The following is a 22,817-nucleotide window of genomic DNA, read 5'->3' as shown; positions in this document are numbered from 1 at the left end:
GACGACTTACTCTCGGCTAGAGGTCTTTTGACAAATCTAGACGCTCAAAGCCGTAGGCTTTAGTAATTCTTAAAGCAGACTCATTTAAGAAGAAAAGACAGTGTGTACACAAGTGAGTAAAGGTTATGCATAGATACCTTGCAAAACAGAACTACTGCACAGCTACCATTAGCCTGCTAGCTGTAAGCCATTAACTGAGTTAGTCTACCAGAGGTTTTATCTGCTCCTTTATACTCAACATTAGGGTGTCCTTTGCAGACTATAATCAAGTAAAGCATCGAATATAAAAAGAATCCTTCTTGCATCCTGTACCAAGACTAGCCAGTGAAAACACATTCTTGCTCCCTTTGAGTCCGTTCTTTTGCTTCTAAGTAAGATTGTGCTGGTGGCGGTGGTGGCAGCACCTGACTTTAATCCCAGAGCTTGGAAGGCAGAGGTAGAGGCAGGTGGATCTCAAAATTCAAAGAACCACCCCCCACCCCACCCCCGTCTACAGAGTGAGTTCCAGGTCAGCCAGGTCTACACAGAGAAACCCTGTCTCAAATTACCAAATTAAAATACAAAACAAAACAACAACAGAAAGACTGCTTGATCAAAAGGGATTCCAACTTTTTTTGGTGCACTTTTTTTGTTCTTGTTTTGTTTTTGTTTTTAATGATTTCTTTTATTAGTTTGTTTTGACTTTCACTTTTTTTTCTTGTTTTTTTTTTGTGGAAGAGAGACAGAGATAGATCACACACACACACACACACACACACACACACACATATACACATATATATATACACATACACACATATACACGCATGTATATACAGACACATATACAAATGTATTTGAATACATTATGTCAAATGTCCTCTTTTAAATTTTTCATGTATATGCATATGCTATTGTGATGGTTTGTATATCCTTGGACCAGGGAGTGGCACCATCTGAAGGTGTGGCCTTGTTGGAATAGGTGTGACCTGGTTGGAATGGGTGTGTCACTGTGGGTGTGGGTATAAGATCTTCACCCTAGTTGCCTGGAAGTCAGTCTTCCACTAGCAGCCTTTGGATGAAGACACAGAACTCTCAGCTCCTCCTGCACCATTCCTGCCTGGATACTGCCATGCCCCCACCTTTATGATAATGGACTGAACCTCTGAACCTGTAAGCCAGCCCCAATTAAATGTTTTTTATAAGACTTGCCTTGGTCATGGTGTCTGTTCACAGCAGTAAAACCCTAACTAAGACAGCTATAGCCTGCCTTTCTGCCTTAGAAACTGTTCATCCTTCAAAGCAGATCAGAGTTACCATCTCCATGAGGCTAACTTTCATAGGCAGAGGTAAGACCATTAATACATTAAATTCTCGCTCCTAATGTTTCATGTCCTTCTTGTAACAGACTTGAACCTGACCCACCTGAAACAGGGTCATTTTGGCTGACCCACAGCTATGGCAGAAAGAAACAAACATTTATTGTTAGAAGCCACTAAAGTTTCATATTTGCAGCAGAAGCCTAGCTTATTCAAAAGCCTCTTCTTCATCCAAATGTGTATGTGCGTGCGAATGTATATTTCATCAATAAATGTGGAAATCTATGCCTTTTACCCACATACAATTGCAATAGTGAATGTTATATGTTATTGAGAGAGAGAGAGGAGAGAGAGAGAGAATAATCAACTATTATAATTGCTCTCAGGCCCCTATTTTACTATGTGTCTCTGAATAGGAATAAATATAGTAAATGAGTCAATCAGCCAGCCAACCAGTTTCAACACACACTGTCATCAAGACACAGTCTTCTCAGTTCTTCCCTTCTTTTACACACAGCAACCTTGTCAGATCCCAAAGGTTGGACTTAGGTCCCATACTGACCACTGTCTCAGTGAGGCCTTCCTTGTATTGCCATTTGGTTCAGAAAGAGGTTGCTTCTATGTTTCAGGAGTTGGGACAGGATGAGAAAAACAAATTTGATAGTCTCACAGTAGAAATGAGAAGATCTGCCACAGGTAGAAATGTTGGTTTCCACACATCCAAGGGGGGGAAAAATGCATGCTAACCAGTGGCATGTCCTGATGTCTAAGGACTCAAACAAAGGTACCTCTTAAGAAAGGCTGTTAACAAGGTAGAGGGGGATTTTCTCATTTCCCAAATGCAGTGCAGGACTGGAACTCTCCTCTCCTTCGAGGTGAATAGTCAGGAATCGCTATCCAGTCTGATTGTGTGAGGCTGACTGGAGGGCAGTTGAGACTCCTCAGTACCACATGCCTGCTCCCACTATTTCAGACAGCAGTTAGCTAGGAGCTAAGCGATTGATTCATTCCCTCAGCCAACCAGTTGAGAGCCCAGCACTCTTGTGCACACTAGCAAGGCAGCAAGGAGGAAGGGAAGGAAAACTTCCTGACTGTGTAGTTACATGTAACCGGCAAGAGTCGGGGTTGCAGTAAACCATACAAATAGTTCTGTAAAATTTCTAAAGTCTAAATAATTAGACTGTAATATCTCCAGGTGACAGAGCTGTGAAAGAGAAGGCTGGACAGAAAGTTGAATCATCCTGTGAGATAAGAGGAGTTGGTTGAGGTAGGCCTCACTGACATGACATTTGAACAGGAACTGAGAAAGATGAAGAGATATACTATGCAGATATCAAAGCACCCCGAGATGGGAGTGAAACCCACAAATTGGCTAGGGCCAGTCACCACAGAGTAAGCTAGGATAACAGGAAGAGCGGGCCAGGGAGGAAGTGGTCCACACTGCATTGGTTATTGTAAGGACTGGAAGGGTCTTGCTCTCAATCTGAGATGAAACAGCAGTAAGGAGGGGCAGGTAACAGGAGAAGGAAGTCGGTGTTTCATGGCTACTTCCACTGTGCCTGCTACTTCTTCTGCTTCCCCACAGAATGATGCTGAGGTAGATCCTTTGTTCTTACAAACAAAGGGACTGAGCCCAAAGAAGGCTTTTGCCATCAAGTGAGACTGACATTTGCCAATTGTTTTGACAGAATAGATCACCCTGTCACTGGCATCTTCTTCAGTGCCATTTCCACATGGACTCCTCAAAACAAGGTGGCAAAATAAAGCTTGCTGTTGGTGGACCATCATTCTCTCCTTAAGCATAAAGGGACCACTGGCTGTGGCTGTAAGGTGTGGCGTCCTCTGAGGAACATGGCTCTGTAAGGAGGGAGATAGTAATCTCTAAGTGAAGGGAAGTGAGAAGAATATTCCTGTGTTCATAGGAAATCACTGATTCATAGAAGCATCCCAGTGGTGAGTGGAAGCATCCTCGTGTCCAGCCTCCCACCCATGTTCTACGTGCTGCCAAGTGATTGTTCCACAACTCAGCTCCCACCAATCCATACACCAGGCTGGAAACACTTTGCCATCCTGTTCCACGATCCAATAGGTGAAGCTTAAAGTCCTTATGATGGTCTGGGAACTCACACCTACTTCTTCCCCAAAGTCTTTCCCTTCATAGCCCCAGGCTGAACACTTCTAGCTCCTCTTGTCATTGGGTCTTTGCTATATCCTTTCCTTCCAGGCCCTGACTTAACTGCTGCTTACTGTGCTCCATGCCTTCTCTAACTACTCTAGGTCAGGTTGGAGTCCCTCTGGTGTGCTCTATTAGCCCCTGACTCCGACTATTACAATCCATCTCAAACTCAGCCCTGTTCATTCGCCACCCGCCTATTTCTAGGTAAGGTTTGGGTTCTGAGAACTTTGGGCCCAGGTCACCTGCCACTCACATTGGAATGAAAAATATCAAGTATTTGTAGGAAATAAAGAAACCCAGGTTGGTGGGGCTTCTACTTCACGAGAACTGAGCTTTGTTTTCCAGAGTGAGATATTAGAAAGCTCTGTATAGGACACTACAGGTGACACACAATCTGATGGTTGGTTTTGTAAACTTGACACAAAATAGAGTCACCTAGGCAGGAGGAACCTCAATAGAGAACTTGCCTCCATGAGATTGGCCTGTGGGTATGTCTCCGGGAAGTATTAATGTGGGAAGGCTGAGCCCGCTATGGCCATGTCCCATAACCCCTCCCCCACCCGCCCACACATTCTGTGGGTTCTATAAGACAGCAGGCCGAGCAACCCAAGGTGGATCAAGCAAGTAAGCAGCACCCCTCCATAGCCTCTGCATCAGCTCCTGCCTCCAGGTGCTTGCCCTGTTCTAGTTCCTGTTCTGACTTCCCTCAATGATGAACTGTGATCAGGACATGTTAGCCAAACAAAACTTTTCTTCCCCAAGTTCCTTTGTTCTGAGCAGCAAAAAATAACTAGAGCACCTGTGAAGCCCCAGGAACAGCAACCCAGATGGGAAACTGGAGAGCTTTGAACAGGGACTGCTTGGTTGGCATTTCCTGCCTGTCATCCCTGCCATGGCTCATCTGTAAGAGTGAGTGCTCCTCCTGTCAGTTGTCCAGATATTAAATTGAAGAGTGAATCGAAGACCATAAGTAACACCTGCTTCTGCTAATAGCAAAGAGGAAGGCTGGATTTACAGACGCAACCTCAGTCCATCATCTTGCTGACCAACCCTCGGGTTAAAACCTTGGGTACTTAAAGAATCTCTTTCCCAGGATGCTCTGCCAGTAGAAGGGAATCAGGCGCCATCCTCGGCTTTCCTGCAAAGCGGTTGGTATGTCAGACCAGGCCTTGATCCCCGAGAGAGAGGAGGGAAACGCAGGTCAGCAGTGGCTCTCACATGATGAGGTTTTTTTTTTTTTTTTTTTTTTTTCAGAACAAAAGCAAATTGTTCTGACAGTCCCATGACTTTAAGGAAGAAAACTCAAAAGAAGGGAAACCCCCACTGGGCAATAGAAGAAGGACAAACACAAACATGTCTTAGTTAGAGAGAATGGTGCTTGACCAAAAGTATAATAAAAATAAAATCAGAAGAGCTCAGGTCAATGCGCCCCTCATCCCTGCTAGTAGCACTTACACACCCCATCATGCAAAGCTAACGACCTCATACCCTTCCTAAATCACAGTGGCATTGAAGGATGAACGGAACAACCCACAGGTACTGCAGGGAAAGCTGACGGTGGGGTGAACAGAATCAGAATCTGCCTGTCTCTCTCCCAGCAGAAAGGCCTCCCCTAAATACTCTACACCACACCCATGTGCACGCATGAAGGCCAACACTTACACCAGGGTGGAACTAACTTGTCAATTCTACCTATAGGCTTCCTTTCTCCCTGCCCTCCAGAACCACGTACATTCCACTGTCCCATTTGCATTCATGTTGCTGCCTTTCTCTCCAGCTTTCTTCTGCAGGCTCTGGATTGGCTTCATTATACTGTTTGCAACCTCTGGGCTGTTTTCATGTGTAAACTTCTAGGTTCCTTATCTGGAGTCTTACCCACTTTTATATTTTTAAATTTATTGTGAAGGAGCAATGATCTTTTAGAGGAGTTGCAGGACTCGTTTCTATGTTGACGTCTGTGTACCTGCTGGGTTGGGTACTTGTTTGGCTTTTATTTGGAGATCTTTTCAGTGAGCAGTTTATACCGTTGGTGCTCTAGTTCTCGAGCCTCAGTGTGACTATTAGATTCAGCTCCTGCTGTACCTCCCAGTACTCCTAGTTCAGTTCGAAGATGATAGAGTTTATATTTTTAAACAGCGTGGTGTGCATGCATGTGGACGAACATGAGCACTCCGAGGCACACACGTGGAGATCAGAAGACAACCTGTGAGAGTCAGGTCTCTCCTTCCAGCATGTGGGTCCCAGGGATCACGCTCAGAGCATCCAGCTCAACAGCAGGTATTGATGTGCAGAAGTGTGCATTTTCTAAGCTGTCCCCACCCACGGTGCTGTTCTGCCTGACCGTGTCTGGGGTCGCTATAGAAGATTCCCAGTAGGTCAGAAATGGCCGGTGACTGGCTAAAGAGTTCCACAATTATCAAGAGTTGAACAGATTCCTTTCTATACCAGTTGTTTGTCAGCTGTGGTGAGAGTGAGCTCACATCCCACACCCACAGTAACAGCTGCATCAGAGAAGCCTCACTGGTCCTTTGTTCAGACGAGAAAACGAAGACAAAGAGGAAAAGTTAGCCGAGTGCTTCAGGTGGCACAGCTGCCTGACATCAGAGCCAGAACTCTCAAAGAAAATGTCTTACAGGGCGGATCCTGTTTCAGTGGAAATGCAGATAACTAGATGAGATGTGCTGCGTTTCACAGCATGCCTGAAACCTGCACACTGGTAGCGAGCAGGAATTACAGACCAACCCTAGATTTAATTATTTTTCTAGGTTTCATAGTTAAAGGCGAAGAGTGGAGGGACCAGCTGATTCATTAACTAGACTGGAATTAAACCCAGAAACATAAAGTTAACTCAACCGGAGCTGTCGCTAGCTTAGTTTTAAAAGCTTCATTTTTGTAGAGTTATGCACATCCCCAGCCAGGCTGGAGGTGAGAAACTCTCTCCAGATGTGGTCACTTGGGGGGTTTCCAAAGCTAGCTACTAGATCACCTGAAAACCTTTGAAATTTCCCAGCTCTCCTATCTGGAAGAAGGCAGGGTCCTCTCAGGAATGCTCAGGAGAAATGGAAGTGGGTAACAGAGAGGGGAATAAATCAGAACACTGTACAATAAGACACATAAAATTCTAACAGCCAGACCCATTACTCTGTATCCTAATTTTAAAATTCTCTTTCCCTATTCCTACCTACCCCAAGTTATTCTCCTGTAACAGGTCCGTGGTAGGACCCCTATCTGGGAGGTTTTCATTGCAGGTTCCAGGTGACAATAATGTAGAGCGAAAGATGAGACCACTGAATTAATTGATCTTCTCCCCTATCTAAACTGCTCGAATCTAGTATTTAGGGACAAAGCAAGGAAGCTACCTAGGCCACAAACCATGAAGTCATATCACTGAGTTCAGCACCATACACCTGAGAACGAATGTCTCCATAGGAGTGACGTACACCTTAGGGCACAAATTTTAAGGAGGTACTAAAGACTTTGCCAGTACAGCAGCAACACTCAGCATCTTTGTCTCAAAATCTATGGCACCCTAGGGCACCTCAGGCTTCTCTCCCTCTTCGTATACCCACTTGTATCTCTGCTCTGCCCGAACCATGCTTTCAAAGATACATCAGTTCCTAAAATGGGCAAGACCTTCCTCCATCCTCTTTATCTTCTAAATGGATTCTTTTGAAATCCAGTGTTTGCCATGATCATTCCCAATGCCCTTGACATAAAGGGCTGTTGCTTTTAAGTCAAAAACCCTTGGAAGAAGACTGATCTTCTATGAGTCTTTGGAGACTCCCCTAAGGATTAGTCCCCTGGTCTGTGTTGTGTGGGTAGCAGAACATACTGGACAGGGTTATCACAAGGATGGCATGTTGGGCATAGTGAGTGCCCTATAAGCACCCCTTCACAAGAAGGCTCGGCATCCCACTAGCTCTCCACCTGTCCATGTTGCCTTGAGAGTGAAGTGTGACTGCCCCTGTTTTTCCTCTTACCTCAGGCGACTCTCCTCCTTCCCCTACATTCCCACCCCATTTTAGCAAGTAAATCACAGGTTCCTATGGGCATACCCATGCAGACCCCACCACTGAGGTCTTTGAAGAGATTTTTTAAACAGTCTTCTAAATTTGAGGTGTGGGTAAGAGAGAGGTGGGTGAGAGGATCCCATCCTTAAAATTCAACATTTCTCTGTTTTCCCAGTTGGGCTTTGACCCCAGTTCTAGCATGCCGTAAGTCAAGAGTGTGACACCTTGGTCTCTGTCTACACTAACTTCTCCATCTGCTTCTAACTCTTTTTTTTTTTTTCAGTACTGTGCATTATTACTGTGCTGTGTGTACCAGCACCTAGCATGGTGCTTGACACATAGCTGATACCTCATTTGTTGCTTAATTGAAGGACAGGGGAAGAGAGGGCAAAGAGGAAAATCAAGTCGATTCAAAGATACACACACACACACACACACACACACACACACACGCACACGCACACACACGCACGCGCACACACACACACACACAAGCCAAGCTGGATTATAAGGGGCATATAAAATATAAGAGAATTATAAAATTGTTTATAACTTATATTCCACATATGAATTCATGACTCTGTAATAGGCAGGACGATGATCTCCCAAATATCACCATGTGCTGTTTCCTAGAAACTATAAGTATATTGCCTTGTGTAGTAAAAAGAACTTTGGAAACGAGATGGAGGATCTTGCCATAGGGAGATTATCTGTGTTAGATTATCTAGGTAGAGCCAACATAACCATGAGGTCTTTATGAGAAGAGGGGAGGATACCTTGAAGAACTCAGTTAGAATGGTGTATTTTGAAGTTGGAGGAAGAGGTCAGGGGCATATCTTCTAAAAGCTGCAAAAGCTAGGAAACATTTTCCACAGAACTCCCAGGAGGAGCTCCCAGGAGGAACTCAGTTCCATTCACCCTTTGACATCTCTGAATCCCTGGTTTGCTAGCCAGGCCCCTACACTTTCATTTTGTTTTCTGCTTAATGTTTTGTTGTTGTTGTTGTTGCTGTTGTGCTTTGTTTTGTAGAAGTGTGGATAAAACCCAGCGCCTCACACATTCTGGCTAAGGATTCTACCTCTCCAGCACTCCTCTGAACAAATACATCCTCCAACGTAACTGTGGATGGCGACCTGGACACTTTTTTCTCCTTGTTTAGTCGTCCCTGGTCCAGCTGACAGAACCTTGGCAGTCTCTTTCCACTTCTACTTCCAGCCCCCTTCTCCATCAGTCTTGGATTATTGAATAATTCAATAGCTCCAGACCCAGAAGCCATCACTCTGATCCAGCTATACCACCACTCAAACATTTCCCCTAGAGCTTCCCTGATGCAGAATTGTGAGGAGCGGGTGTGGCAGCAATCCCAAGATGGTGCCTGGGACTGCAGCCAAGTCTTATGACTTGCACCTGACTTCCTCATACACTTGAAAATAAGCCGCATCCATCGTGAGAACTGTGCAGGTACACCATGATGCAAGATCGACCATATTACGAGTGATGATTCTGGCCAATGAACTGTTGTTATGTGGACTGGGCTGATGGGGCATGGTTGAGAGGATTTATAAGGGGCTGCGATTGGGCGAGGGTGGTTGTTGTTTTTTCCTGGAGAGATTGATTTCTGGAGAAAGATTCATGATATTGAAAGGTTCCTGAATAAACTCCTTTGAGAAGAACATAGTGTTGTCGCTCTTTTCTGCTGGTCGGAATAGGAAGCGACACAGAATCCAGACTCTTCACCCAGGTATTAATGCTATTCTTATCCTGAGCCCCGTAATCATCTTTCTTATCCATGGGCTTCTTCCTACCCCTGGAATTCCAGCCAACCCACTCCTCATTCATTCTCTCCACATCATCACCTGGTGTTCCCGCTGCCTTCTCCATCTGGAACACCTTTTCTGTGTGATTTACAGTCAAACCTTCTCTCTCAAGTTCCAGCTTGAATGACCTCCCTCATGAAACTGCTCCTATAACCCACATCCTTTCACAAATACCCCTACTGCAATCTGCCAACATTAACTCTTTCATTGAGCCCTTGGAATGCTTCTAAATCTCTCCTAGGAAGTAGTAGAGAACACCACTTTGGAGTTGAATTGACCGATGCAGACTGTATGCATCCCACAGTACAAGCTACCTAGCTTCCTTGAGTTTCAGGCTTGTCTGAAAATGAGCATCATATTGATCTTACTAGTTTGCTAAAAAGAATAAAACAAATAGACAATGTCCAAATGACTAGCTATTCATTAATGAATGTCTCAGCATTATTGTAACTTCTAAGTGAAATTCTGACTTGCACACTACTCTCTTCAAGGAAGACTTCCCTCTGCTTTGTTTTAATCTTTTAAGAACTAAATAAGGTACTAAAAGGTTGGGAGAATTCCTCTAAATTTCCTGCCCACCTAGACGAGAATGACCTCAAATGTTTCAGAGCAAAGGAAAGGAAAAGGAGACTGCTTCTATTTCCAACATCAGTGTTACAATTCTTTTGCATTCATGTAGCTGGTGCCCAGATGTGCATACATGTGTGTGTGTGTGTGTGTGTGTGTGTGTGTGTGTGTGTGTGTGTGTGTGTGTGTGTGTAATGGTGTGTATAAAAGCCAGACACCAGTGCCAAATATCCACCTCACTTGCTTTCCTCCCTACTGTTTTGAGACATGATTACACACTGATCCTGACTTTACTGTTTCAAGTGAGACAGGCTGATCTGTGAGCTCCAGGTAGCTGCCTGTCTGCCCCTCCCCAGCACTGAAATTACAAATGTGGGCCATTGTACTTGGCTGATTTTGTTTGTTTGTTTGTTTTGTTTTTTTAATGTAGTGCTGAGAATTCAAACTCAGATCCTAATGTTTGGGTGGTAAGCGCATTACCCACTGAGCCATTTCTCCATCTCCAGTAGAAAGTTTACAATGGAAACGTTTCAGAATTCATCCCTGGCTACTTGGTTACTAACCCACTATTTATTCCAGCCAGGTAATAAACATGTATTGTTTTCATTAGTGTAATTGAACATTGTTATTGTGACATCATTGAACACTAACTTAAACAACAACCATTGTTCCAGAGCTAATGAGACATAGGTGTTTTGACCTGTCATGTTTAAAAAGCCATGATATAGCTTCTCCTTCAATGCTCAGTGGTATGTGCAGCCAAGTTTTCTCCCTCTAAAGAACTGATACTGTGGTGAAAGAGAAAACTGGCCCCCTTTTCTCAGTCTGTTTGGCATTGTCACAAGGGAAAATCATAAGATTAAAATCTGCAGCAAATTGTTTGATATGTGCTCACCCACTTGCTAGCTTGCTGACCAGGGATAAAGCTCTTACTGAAGGCTCTGTTTGTTCCACTCTGAACTTGAAACAAACCATTGCCAACCTCCCTTGGTGTGAAACGCTGCAGGGAGCCAATAATACCACATATCCGAAGAAGACGTTTCATAAATAAAATGCTGCATGAGAATGCATGCTTGCCTGTTCACTTTCTAATGCAGCATGAGCTTCAAACAGATACCCTTGACTTAGAGTAATAGAAGGGTTCACAGTTGCCTGTAGAAGCAATGAGGAACATCTCCATCTGCCTTCACTTCACAGACATATCTCCTTGTCTGACCCTGAGCCTTCCTCTCCTTAGTCCCTAAGACATAAGAGGAGCAGTGCTATAGTTACAGATGTCAAATACCACTTGAAACCCTCCTTGAAGCCTTAAGGAATACTTGGCTTGATCGCTATAAAGTTCTTTGAGTAACATCCTGGAGTAAGAAGTGCTATTCCATAATGATAATTGTTTCATGATGTTAATTAACAGGTGATTTGGTCAGAAATTCTTCTGCTTGGGTGTCATACTGAACTGGTCACTGAACCTTTAAGTTCCAACCCTCCTTCAAGGGAATTGTCATTTGCCAGAAAGATAACCCACACACACTTGTATATGTGAGAAGGTAGGAGAAATGACCACCTTTATGCAGAACTGCACGTGAGGTTACTAGTAATGTCAAAAGGAGCAGGTATCTCAGCACTTGCTCTGTTTTCCTCAAACTTCCCCTTTGCTTATTTCCCAGATCCCCCTGACTCAGACCCAGGACAATGAATGCTTCACAGAAGGATAAAAGTCCTAATGAGCAAATCTCATGAAATATTCAGCTGGTCTTTTGGAGAAAAACAGCTGGAGATGACCTTAGGAATTCCACTAATTTCCCCCTACCACACAGTTTAAAAATAACCAAAGAGCATTTCTAGGGAGTGATGGCCTTTCCTTTAAAGGCAATAATAAGCAAAAAGGCATGCTGAGGTCATTAGCCCAAACAGTCCAGTCCCCGTGATAAATCTTCAGCCAAACGTTCCTATGAGAATCTGCCTTCAAAAGGTCAAGGCTGCATTTCATTGTGATGGCTGCCCTCCCCCATCCAGCCCTGACACCCCGCTCTATAAAGACATGTGGATACCATCAACCCCTCATGACCCATGTGGCCATGAGAAACCTTTCCTCCATTGGCAGAGTTTCCACATTGATCTAGTAAAGTGGTGGGCTCCAACCTAAGGCCCTCTCAGTTTAAGGCTCCTCCCTGGGAGGTATAGCAATGACTCCTTGCCGCCTGATAATAGCAGTCAAGCCTCCAGTGTTACACTGGGTCCTGTGTCTGCCCCTGAGCCTTCCTCTCCACTTTCCTTATGCAATTCCTTCAAGTGCCTTTCACCTACCTCACACCTCCATTCCTTTGAGATATCCAGCTCACTCTACTGCAACTGAGTCCACCTGGAACTTCTTAAAGTCCTACTCCTCTTTCCACATATCTGCCTTCTTTAGAAAGATGAGGCTAGCCCATCTCACAAATCCCATTAGCATCTCTTCGATGACGGTCTCTGGGGCTTTGTGTGATAGAACAGCTGTCTGATAACTTACTGTCTGCCACACATCTAAGCTCTCCTGAAAGCAAAAGATATCATGGTTGACTCTCCAGAATTCCTCAGTGTCTGCTAGTCCATGGTTTGTGACCTTGTACCGAATTTCACTGAAGGACCATGTGCATTTCACATTATTCAAAAGACCAGAACTTTTTTTTTTTAAGAAATGTTTTCTCTACTCAAAAAGCAAGAAAGTAACTTTTCTGTAAGCTTTTGCCATATTAGGAAAAAAACATATATAGCTGCTCAGAACTGTGACATAATCTTTGCTGAAGTTGAAAATATACATTACATTTATCTCTGAGAAACTTCCATTGGTTTGAAACCAACTAACCACAGTCCTTAAAAAGGCAACTCGGTGCTAAAAATGATGTCCAGCGTGGTGGGATTCTTTTTCTTTTGCTGAGCCAAAAGGAATAATTATACACTTCTTTTTCTAAAGAGTCTCAGCCAAATGCTGGAAACTTCAATGGCAGCAAGAAGAATGCAATCATCTACAGGAAAATCAAAGGGTCTTATTAACCACTAATAACACTAAAGTATGTGTGCGCACTTTAGAAGATAAAATAAGGCCATTCATGCAGCATACTAGTTGGATGTGCATTTGGTGGGAGAGTTAGAAAAGAAACATTTTATCATCTTCCAATCCCTTTCCCAACCGTGGCACACACACATCATAGACTGTAAGCAAAAACCAGCAGAGTCGCCACCACCCATATTCCAGAGAAGTCACTGAAGTTGGTGGAGATTAAGGACTTAACTTGCAGCCATACGTTAGCTCCAGATGGCTACAGCTCCAACACTCTATCTGACACATCAGTGGGAGAAGAAGAAAAGGCAAAAGGAAGGGCCGGGTGTGTGTCTCACTACACAGAAACTCCCATGGAACTCTGCAGAGTGCAACGTAGGCTGGACTTTCATACCAAGTTCCTCTGAGGGCCTAAAACACCCATTTGTTAAACTTGCCACATGATACAAACAGTTTCACCCTGTATGTAGCTCCGATTCAGCAATGTCTATAAAGAAACTCCAAGTCTGGGGTCCAGGTAGGAGGTACAATATTGCCAGATCAGCAAATCTAGTTTTCCTAAATATTTACTAAACCAAAAAACAAACAAACAAAAGAAAACCAACAAAGTCCCTTTGCAATGATGTAGGAAAGAACTTGAGGGTATTAGTCAAACCTTGACACACACCCCAAAGGCAAGATACAAATAATTGATCATTATGCTGTGTGTACAGGCCCAGCCATGCCCTGTGTAGAGGAACAAAGAACTGGGCTCCCATCCTTGCTCACCTGCTAATGACCCCTGCTTTAATTCTCATGGCTGGCTGACCACTCTTGCAGAATGAGGTGTACCTACCAAAATCATTTTTCCTCATAGGCATAAAATCAAATTACGAAGTAAATGCCAACACCCCCACAGATCTAGCTGAGTGGCAATCTATTTAAGGTATTCAAGGGAAAAAGGCATCCTTCTGTAGCGTGCAAAAAGCTAAGCACCTTTCATTTGATATAGTGGTGATAGTGAAGGAGAGAAGTATGGGTGTGGGGGCTAGGGTATGTGTATGTTTGTCAAGGGTGTGGGTGTTGCTAGAGTTTGCATACTGTGCTGCATACTGCACAAGTGAATTACATCCCCAGAGTCTCTTCTTTTTTCTATGCCTCCCTCTCCTCTTCCCCTTCTTACTGAGAATGTCCTCTCTTTGGGATTAGACAAAGGACAACTGGTATAAGTACTAAATAGGAAGACTGGGCTCCTGTCATCAAGAAGACTTGGACTTAAAGCACTACTAGGCACTCCCACTGGGACAATGTTGTGGGTCTGCACTGCACTGAGAACAGGCATGCTGGACAGAGAGTATGAAAGAACACTTGTCATCACGTGACACCTGGGTTATTGGAGGTCAAAAGGCTTGTGGCGGGTTCTGTAGGTGTTAGGTGGCAGGATTGAGAAGACAATGCACTTGGAAAGGCAGGGGATGACAAAAGGCATCAGGGTGCATTTAAGCGTCAGTTGTGTAGTTGTGTAGTTGTGTCAGTTGTGTCAGTTGTGTAGTTGGAAGAGGATGAGGGATGAGAACAAAAACTAGAAAGCCGTGAGGATTAACCTGAGCTTTGAGCAAGGGTGTGCTTTAGACAAAGCATGAGTCAACTCATGAAATTCACTGCACAAGGCGAGACCCTAGCACTACTTTGGAGAGAGTGGAGTACAGAAGAAGAGAAGGTGTCTATGTCTCTACATACAGAAAAGCACACTCTCTTCCACTTAGGAAGTGGGTCTTGCTTTGTCAGCATAAGCAATCAGCATGGATATCTTTCCCAGAAGTGGAAGTGGATGTCTTTGAGCCTTGGTTTTCCCTTGGCAATCACAGTGGGTATTGTGGGAGGACCATATAGGGCTAAGGGAATGGCATCTATACTGATGAGAAAGGATGAAGTCATCTGACCTTGGCACTGGTGACTGTGAGGTAGCTGGCACTGTCCGTCACAGCGAGGCTCTCCTCTGGAGCTGTGACCAGTCACATGCCTGCACAGCAAACCTGCCTTCCCAGAGCACTATGACTGCTACCAAGCTTCAAGAATGTAATTAATGAGGAATCTGGACCTGTTCCTGAGGCTGGAGGGGAGGAGAATGGCAGGAAAGATTTCAAGGTGATGATAGGACTTCAGAAGCACGGGGAGTCTTAATCAAGCAGGCTTGGCTCCATATCACAGACAATGTTCTGCATACCAGCCAAAATGCCAGGAAGGAGGCAGTAGAATAACCAGAGATGCTTAGGGGAAAGGCCTCATACAATGAAGGAGAGCCAGACCTCAGTTAACAGCAGACCTGTGTTTGGAAGGGAGCCTAGATAACAATCCTAGTATGTACTCTTAGCAGAATTACAGGTCTTACTCCTTTCTAGTGAGTGTTGAGTCAACCCTACAGAATTCTGACAATATTATTTCATATGGAAACCCTCAAATAATATCTATCTCATCAGGGGTCATTAGGTTAAATTCACAGGTATAACTCATACAATATAGGGAAGGTATAATGAAATTGTTTTTAAAATCCCCCTACATTCCCATTCCTAAGCAACTAGCAAACAGTGCAGCCAGTGTGGGGACAGGCTCTATGTGACTGCATCACCCAAAAAAATAATCTTGGAAAGTAACTCAACTAAAAAATAATCTTGGAAATCAACTCTAACAAAGGAAATCTCCCCTCCACCACATCAGCTTTGAAGCTAACAGTGAAGCAAATGCAATGAGCAGAAGAATAGGCGCTCTTAAGCTAGAAAGCAGAGCCACTTCTAGCACATTTTTCACTGTTTTTTGGCATCTTGAGCCCATGTGAAGGTATCAAACTTTGTGTCGACACTGAACAATGGACACATGAAGAGTTGTCTTGGGAAACCTAATAATGTTTCTTACTGATTGCTGTGACGAGACACCGTGACCATGACAACTCTTATAAAGGAAAACATTTAATTGAGGATTGTTTACAGGTTCAGAAGTTTACTCCATTATCATCAAGGCAGAAAGAATAGTAGCACCCAGGGGCACATGGTGCTGGAGAAGAAGCTGAGAGTTCTGCATCTGGATTCGAAGGCAGCAGGAAAAGAGGGTTATACTGGGTCTTGGTTCAGCTTCTGAAACCTCAACAGCCAGCCCTAGTGAAGCTCTTTCTTCAATATCTCCATACCTATGCCAACAAGGCCACACCTCCAAAAATGCCACTCCCTATGAATCTATGGGGACCATGTTCATTCAAACCACCACACAGTATGAAGAAGCAAGATATACACATGGTACTATACTATATTAACTATACTCTGTAGTATGTATATGTGTCTATGTGTGTATGTAGTGTATATATGTTTTGTGTGTGTGTGGTGTATGTGTGTGTATATGTGGTATGTATGTGTGTGTAATATGTCTGTGTAGAATGTGTGTATATGTACTGTATTTGTATGAGTGTATAGTATGTATGTATGTTTTTTCATTAGTGCTTAGGTTTCTCTAAAGAGTGGGATAATTCTTTCCTTCTCCTCTTCTTCTTCCCCCTCCCAGTTCCTATCCTGTTCCTGTCCCCTTCCCACCCCTCACCCTTGGCCTCTCTCTGTTAAGTTCTTAGCCATTTGCATACATTTTTTTAACAAAAATCATCCTGTAATACAAAGAAAGCTGATCAGGGTACTTACTAAGTGACTATAAAACCATCAAAGTGGTACCCAGGGAATAAAAATCAAGCACCTTCTCCTACAGAAAAATGTTCTAACAAGGGTTCAGATATAGAGGAATATTGGAAGGATGGTAGCAAGATTATATGTGAGGTCATTGTCATTTTGATGATGATATAACATACTTGTACAGATAGTGTATCCAGGTTATGGTCAATACCATATGAATGTTATTACCATGTTCATTGTACTGAAGAGGATGATGCTTATGGTAATTCTAGTATTGTGTGTGTGTATACATATATACATATATTATATGTATGTATGTGTGTGTGTATATATTATTACAGTATAGTATACATAATATGTATATAATATACATATGTTAATACATATCTCTATACATATGTACATATGTATATATAGTGTGTATGTGAATACATAGTGAATATGTGTATACAGTGTATTTGTATAGTATGTGTGTATATTGTTATGTGTGTTTGCGTATATATATACATATATATGTTGTTGTTATTGTTGTTTTCTATTTTTTTGTTTTGTCTTGTTTATTGAGACAGTGTTACTATGTAGTTCAGGATAAATCCAAATTTTAAATGCTCCTGCCTCTAACTCACAGTGCTGGGATTATGTGGTCACAGCACCACTCCAAATTGGAAATTCCCTTCATAAACCCAAGGAGAATTCTCACCTTTGTCCAGAGAGCAACTCTGAGGGGGAAACACACATTTCCCCAGCAAAAGTGCTTGGTGAGCTCATAAGTTGAGACTGCAGTTTGCAGTGTTTGATTGTGGAGATGGTGCAATACAATGGTATGAAAATAAAGCTGAGTGTTCAGGGATGCAGAACCAAGGAATGCCCCCGATTCCTCCTGCCTGATTCTCCCATTAGGGAGCCAAAGCCACCAAGAGAAAGAAAGCCTTATGACCATCTTGCTTAAAGGAATAAGTAAATTAACAAATATGTGAGGGGAAATATTGTCTAAAGTCATGGATTCTCTGGTCCACTGATGTTGTTGTTGTTGTTGTTGTTGTTGTTGTTGGTGGTGGTGGTGGTGGTGGTGGTGGTGGTGGTGGTGGTGTGTGTGTGTGTGTGTGTACACATACACGGTAAATTACCAAAAAAAAAAAAAATCAAGAACTATTGAGACTCTAATGTTTTTTCACTGCATACTTAGAAAACAAATTATAATCATCTCTAAATATTGGCTGGTAAATGCCACTAATACAAGGGAAATATATCCTTATAGGACATGTTTTATTGCATGTTTATTTATTAAATGTATTACAGTAGAAGCATACAAATATGTAACTATTTATATATGTAAATGGCCTATGGACAGAAGTCATATACAGTTATCTTGATAATGCAGAAGAGACTTTTGACAAAGATCAACAGACCTTCATGATGAAAACATGAAGAAACTAAGAATAAAGGGGTCATACCTGAACATGACATAACTCTATGTTCCCTTTAAAATAAGAAATAAGATAAATGTCTTATTGTACAGTCAATCTGGTGCTCCAAGTCTTAAAGCAATAAAGCAGGAAAAATTAAAGGTATATAAAAATGAAAAAAATAAGTCAACTTATCAAAATTTGCAGACAATGATACTATACTTCAAAAAAAATGACTCCACCAGATGATTCTTATTGTCAGAGACACCTTTGGTGATATAACAGAATGTAAACTCAACATATAAAAAGTAGCTGCAGTCACAAACTTGCACAAAAGAAAAGCAAGAAATGGATCCCGATTTCGTTCACAATAGCTTTGAAACAAATAGCATATCTGGTCTTCAATTAAACCTAACAGAAAAGGCAAGAGACCTTTTCGATAAAAACTTTAAGACACTGAAAAAACAAATTGGATCATATACTAGAAAATGGAGTTTTAAAAAACCAGTGATCACGGACTGCCAAAATTAATACTGTAAAAATGGCTGTATTACTAAAAGCAGTCTGCCAATTCAATGAAATACCCATCTAAATTCCAATAACATTTTTTGCAGAACTAGAAAAAAAACTCTAAAGTTCATGTGGAAAAGGCACGCAAAACCCACAAATAGCCAAAGTAACACCAAGCGTAAAGAGCTATTCGAGGGGAACCACAAAGTCTGGTTGCCAACTATTTCCTAAGCTATAAAGTGATTGCACTGGCTGGTTTTATGGCAACTTGACACAAACTGGAGTTATCTGAAAGGAGGGAACCTCAATTGAGAAAATGTCTCCAGAAGATCCAGCTAGCTGTAAGGCATTCTCTGTATTAATGATGGATAAGTGAGGGCCAAGCCCACTTTGGGTGGAGCCATGCTTAGGATGGTGGTCCTGGGTTCTATAAGAAAGCAGGCTGAAAAAAGAAAGAAAGAAAGAAAGAAAGAAAGAAAGAAAGAAAGAAAGAAAGAAAGAAAGAAAGAAAGAAAGAAAGAAAGAAAGAAAGAAAGAAAGAAAGCAGGCTGAGCAAGCCATGATGAGCAAGCCAGTAGGCAGCATCCCTCCATGGCCTCTGCATCAGCTCCTGCCTATAGGTTCCTGCTCTACCTGAGTTCTAGTCCTGGCTTCCTTTGACAATGAACTATGATGTAATAAACCTTTTCCTCTCCAAGTTGCTTTGGTCATGGTATTTCATCCCAGCAGTAGTAACCACCCCTAACTAGGACAGTGACAAAGAAGACACTATACCGGTCCAGAAGCAGGCATGTAGAACAAGACCCAGAAATAAACCATGCAGCTACAGCCATCTAATTTTCTTTATCTTTTTAAAAATTAGATATTTTATTTATTTACATTTCAAATGTTATTTCATTTCCTGGTTTCCCCTCTGCAAGCCCCCTATCTCATCCCCCCCCCTTACCCTGCTTCTATGAGGGTGCTCCCCCACCCACCGCCCCACTCCTGTCTCATCGCCCTAACATTCCTCTACACTGGAGCATCAAGCCCTCACAGGACCAAGGTCCTCCCCTCCCATTGATGTCAGATAAGGCCCCTTCAGCTCCTTCAGTCCTTCCCCTAACTCCTCCATTGGGGTTCCTGTGCTCAGTCTGATGGTTGACAGGCAGCTAATTTTCAACAAAGTTTTCAAAAATATACATTGGGGGGAAAAGCAGCTTCCTCCACAAATGTTGCTGGAGAAACTGGATATTCACAAGCAGAAGAACAAGACAATCTATATCTATTATCCTGAACAAAATTAATTAAAAAAACAAATAAAATACTTGAACACATGTGAACTGCAAGAGAAAAATAAGAAAAATAATATTTCAAGATAAGCACATAGGCAAAGTCTTCCTGAAAAGGTCTGTGATAGAAATAATCTCAAATACTGATAAATGGGATTGTACAAAGTAAAACCCTTCAACGCAGCAAAGGATGCACTCAGAGTGAAGATGAAGCTTGCAAGATGGGAGAAAAGTATTTTCAACTCTATGTCAGACCAAGGATCAATGTCTAGGAAAGGAAATAAATTCCAAATGTTTAACAAAAAAAAAATTCTATATCAGACCATTCAATAAATACATGAAATATATGGGCTAATGATCCGAGGAAACAGTTCTCAGAAAGAAAGAACGAAAGAAAGAAAGAAAGAAAGAAAGAAAGAAAGAAAGAAAGAAAGGAAGGAAGGAAGGAAGGAAGGAAGGAAGGAAGGAAGGAAGGAAGGAAGACAAATGGGCAATAAATAGGTTAAAGTGCTCAACATTTTTAGGTACTGGGAGATGTACATTAAAACTGTTTTGAGATGCCATCTTACCCCAATCAGAGTAGATATTGTCAATAAAACAAATGTCAGCAAATGCTGGCAAGGATGTGGTGAAAGAGGAATCTTTATCCACTACTGGTAGGACTACAAACTATGGAAATCAGGATGGAGACTTCTCGACAAACTGAAAAGAGTTCTTATTTGACCCTGTAATACTCTCCTGACTCTGTGTGTGTGTGTGTGTGTGTGTGTGTGTGTGTGTGTGTGTGTGTACCATCCTAGCATAGAAAAGTTGTCAAGGAATAGGATGAGACCTTACAGAAGAGGAGAAAGGGAAAAGAGAGGACAATACATGTGACATGAAAGCCAAAAGTAGACATATTGGGGGTGGAAGGACGGCAAGAGGGGGTTAGTAGGAGAGGACCGTGGAAGAGAGAGGATGAATTAGAAGAAGGTATAATGAGACACACATATATGAATTCCATAATGTAACCTATAACTCTGTATGCTTACTTTGAAGATTATCAAAAAGATGGGAGAGAGAGAGATTGGCTTGGATAATTGCTAAATGGCACAGGAAATCGTGAGAAAGACAGAAAATGGAGAGAGAAGAAGGAGGCCAAGAGGAAGAAAAGGTGGAGAAGCATCAACATTTGTATATCATCTTGAATTTTACTTTACTTTCTATAATTCTGCAGATCCACAGAGCTGGTAGAACATGTCCCCATTACCCAGGTTTATAGACTAGTTTTCAATCTCTAGCTGTTCACAGGAGAGGTAAGTAAAGAGTACACGGAGTTCTGTGCCTTGTTTCCTTTAACCTCATGCCAGTCCATAGGTAACCCAAAATGGAAAGATGGACTTTAAAACCTCCTAAAGCAATTCTATACTACCACCAGTACCATCATTTCAGGGAGTGGGGGGAAGCAGTGTTTAGCACACACAAAAGCTCTCCATAGTCTCTTTCCTCCTAAAGTCACCAACGCACTAGTAATTTTTCATCATGTAATCTATCTTCTGCTCTAACACACACACATACACACACACACACACACACACACACACACACACACACACACACACCCCAAAACAATTGCTGTGGGACTTTCCGCTCCTTATTCATAACATAGCCTCTTCTTTTTTTATTAGATATTTTCTTTACTTACATTTCAAATGTTATCCCTTTTCCTGGCTTCCTCTCCAAAACCAACCCCCCTCCATGCTCTTCCCCTTCCTCCTGCTCACCAACCTGGCCCTGGCATTCCCCTACACTAGGGTATAGAACCTTCACAGGACCAAGGGCCTCTCCTCCCATTGATGACTGACTAGGCCATCCTCTGCTACATATGCAGCTAGAGCCATGAGTCCCTCCATGTGTTTTCTTTGGTTTGTGGTTTAGTCCCAGGGAGCTCTGGAGATACTGGTTAGTTCATATTGTTGTTCCTCCTATGGGGCTGCAAACCCCTTCAGTTCCTTGGGTACTTTCTCTAGCTCCTTCATTGGGGACCCTGTGATCAGTCCAATGGATGGCTGTGAGCGTCCATTTTTGTATTTGTCAGGCACTGGCAGAGCCTCTCAGGAGATAGCTTTAAAACAAACAAACAAACAAACAAAAAAACTAGACTTTAGTTCTTGGTTACCCAGGAAGTGTTGGGTATGGCTTCCTTCTTGTGCAGTGAGCCTTAAGCCAAATCAGACAAATTGGTTGGTTACTCCCACAAGCTCTGTGTCTCATTACCCTAATATTGGTAGGGTTGACCGATTATAGGCGAAAGGTTTTGTGGCTAGGTTGGTGTCCACATTTCTCTTTTAGTAGCTTGCAGAGTACCTTTCTTGCACCCAAGAGAAAACAACATAGTGGGGAAGGCTCCATTTAGGCACCAGGTTGATTTCTCCACGTTCAGTGAGTTGTGCTGGCATTGTCCTCAGCATAACATAGCTTCTTAAACTGTGGGCTGTGACCCATATAGAGTGATGTAACTGGATAGATGTTGGGGTTGTGGAAAATGTGGCAGTAGTAAAGATTTTTAAATAGACAACCATCAGTAATTCAATACAAATGAATCCACGTATGTCCGCCTACATAACACCAAGTGATGTCACGGCAGCTGAATATATAATATGCACACTTTGCATTGCTCATTCTGGCTTGCTACCAAAGGCCAACAAACATATCCTTAAACACTTCCACTCATACCTAAAACTCTAGGTTACTGACCACAGTGTCTTTACTATAGTGTGGTTTCCCACTCTTAGGGATGCATACTGATTTACTCCTTGGCACTGATGCTCATGCCATAAGACACAGAGCACCATGATGTCCGGCCTTTTCTTTTCTTTTCTTTTCTTTTCTTTTCTTTTCTTTTCTTTTCTTTTCTTTTCTTTTCTTTTCTTTCCTTTCCTTTCCTTTCCTTTCCTTTTCCTCTCCTCTCCTCTCCTCTCCTCTCCTCTTCTTTTCTTTTTTGTTTTTTTGGTTTTTTTTGGGGGGGGTGTTGGCTTTTTTGGTTTTTGTGAGATGAGTTTCTCTGTATAGTCCTGGCTGTCCTGGAACTCACTC

General features: G+C 42.5%; 1 protein-coding gene across 11 annotated transcripts in view; it reads right to left on the bottom strand.

Moving 5' to 3' along the window:
* Sytl2 (synaptotagmin-like 2) overlaps positions 1-22,817 on the bottom strand; it is a 108,509-nt gene that overhangs the window by 62,962 nt on the left and 22,730 nt on the right. The window lies entirely within an intron of this gene.

This window comes from Mus musculus, chromosome 7 (genome assembly GCF_000001635.26).
Source record: "Mus musculus strain C57BL/6J chromosome 7, GRCm38.p6 C57BL/6J".
In the NCBI taxonomy this organism is placed as follows: domain Eukaryota; kingdom Metazoa; phylum Chordata; class Mammalia; order Rodentia; family Muridae; genus Mus; species Mus musculus.
This window is presented reverse-complemented; position numbering and strand designations above follow the sequence as displayed.